Consider the following 2104-nt stretch of genomic DNA (forward strand, 5'->3'; position numbering starts at 1 on the left):
AAAGATCACCTTGTGAACCAAAATTCTTCCTAACATGGGGGCTTCGCCTATGGACCCTCTCCCAACTGACATGTTTCCCTACAGAGGGCTTTGCCTCCTGTAGGAAAAGAAGTTTAAAAGCTTCCTTTAACCACAATATGCAAGAGCACTCATTTTTAAAACTTTGATGGTGTTGATTACAACATATAGAAGGGGAATATATATTTTCTTTATGATATAGTGCGCGTAAATAGTCTTACCGAAACTTTCCTTCGCTTCTGTCCATCTTCTGGATGGCTTGCTTTCTAGTCACTTTTTCTGGCAATTTAGGGCACATATGGGCTCACATATCAAGCTGTGATAGTTACAAAGGTCTATTCTTCTGCAAAGCCACAATATTGTTTTACAAAGGTCCCAGAATAGACACAACACTGAAAACAAAACATTCCTCATAGGCATTTTGCCAAGGAATGGTAGTTGCAAGGTCTTAAAAGTCCTGGTGGAAAACACAATTTGTGAATAGTGTAAAACTATCAAAACACATAAAAATAGTTTAATAAATATAAAAGAATGCTCAAAATATATGAATTAGGAAAATCAGATGTCGAAATTTACAAAATAATTGTCTTCACAAGCGTGTAGTAATACATGAACTATTTGAAAGATCGCAGGAATGAGTTTAGAGGCCATAGTATTGTAAACATTCATGATGTAAACAAGGCGAAGGACTTGAAAAAGATGGGTAGATCTTCTCTCTTCTCCATCTTGTATTTCCTTTATTTTCGATTTGCACACCTTATGCCACCAATAAAAAGTGTCTTAGTTTACGTCAAGGTAATCATTTCATACACCTTTTTTTCCGTAACCCTGATTCTTATCCGCTGTAAATTTACCGGTAAATAATCACGAAAACTACAGCTCACAGTCCAAGTTCACTTGGTGCTTCTAAGTTTCAGCCCAATCTTGCCGTTTACCTTGATCTTGACTGGGCAGTTTCCTGAAGAGTACACCCAGTCATGGCAACTTAGACTGATGAATAAATTTTGTGACTTGGAGTTGGGGACTTAGTCTCATGCGAGTGTGTCCGTACTGTAAAAATTTACCAAGAAGTAAACAAGCTCTAGCTCGCTTAGATATACACAGCGGAGGCAATCGGTCTCTTCACCAGGGTGCAAAGTGTGAAGGTTGCAGCATTGCAGAATTTGACAAGCAATTGTGGCTTTACTTTGATTCTCTGCCTCATGCTTTTTACTGATTATTAAATCTTCTTTTTCCATCTTCGTGATTTCAGTCATCTAAAAGCAAACTTATGTTCCAAACATATACTCTTGCATAATGTCGTTTGAGGTTTATCAATGACACTGACATGACGATGAATGACGTAAACTGCAATGTTATTTATTGCCTAAATATAAACTAGCACCACCTATTGATAAAACTGACTACTTATTGATATAATACTTAGTCACATTTCGATATTATTTAAAATTCAGTATCAAATTTCTGTCAAACCAAACACGTAAACACTATTCAAATACCTGCAACAGGAATAATCCATTATTAAACCTAAACAATATCAAATAAAATCCTTTAAACCAATCACATCCACTAAATAAAACACTACTACATCCTAAACTAAGTAAACCAAACCAATTTATCCAATCTTACCCCAAATTTCACACCAAAATCCGGAGAAATTCTGCGCAACGTCCTTCTCCTCCTCTCAACCCTGACATGACAGGTGAGCTATCAGCTGATCGTGAGCATGTGAACGCAGCGAGTGGCCTAAAATATTATCTCTTGTGATTTATGGTTTTTGTTTCATAACTAGCATTGTTGTTGCCATTAAGAACTTTAAATTTATTTTACCATTACTGTTTATTTTTGCTGTTATTATCGCCAGTATTGTTATGATTATCATTATCGTAGTTGTAGTTGTCGTGTTGCCACCATATCATCATTATTGTTATTATTATTATTAATGTTATTATCATTATTACTATCATTATGAACATCACAATCATTATCATTATCATTACCATTATTTCCATTATTATTATCGTCATTATTACTATCATTATCATTAGTGTTTATTTAGTTACTATCATCGTTATTATTGCTAATG

General features: G+C 34.8%; 1 protein-coding gene across 1 annotated transcript in view; it reads right to left on the minus strand.

Moving 5' to 3' along the window:
- Alg1 (ALG1, chitobiosyldiphosphodolichol beta-mannosyltransferase) overlaps positions 1 to 1766 on the minus strand; it is an 18964-nt gene extending 17198 nt beyond the window's left edge. Inside the window, exon 1 of the mRNA XM_070128297.1 lies at positions 1648 to 1766. The gene's annotated coding sequence lies outside the window, so the exon portion shown is untranslated. The remainder of the gene's footprint in view (positions 1 to 1647) is intronic.
- Between the last annotated feature and the right edge of the window lie 338 nt (positions 1767 to 2104).

Source organism: Penaeus vannamei, chromosome 12 (assembly GCF_042767895.1).
Source record: "Penaeus vannamei isolate JL-2024 chromosome 12, ASM4276789v1, whole genome shotgun sequence".
Classification (NCBI taxonomy): domain Eukaryota; kingdom Metazoa; phylum Arthropoda; class Malacostraca; order Decapoda; family Penaeidae; genus Penaeus; species Penaeus vannamei.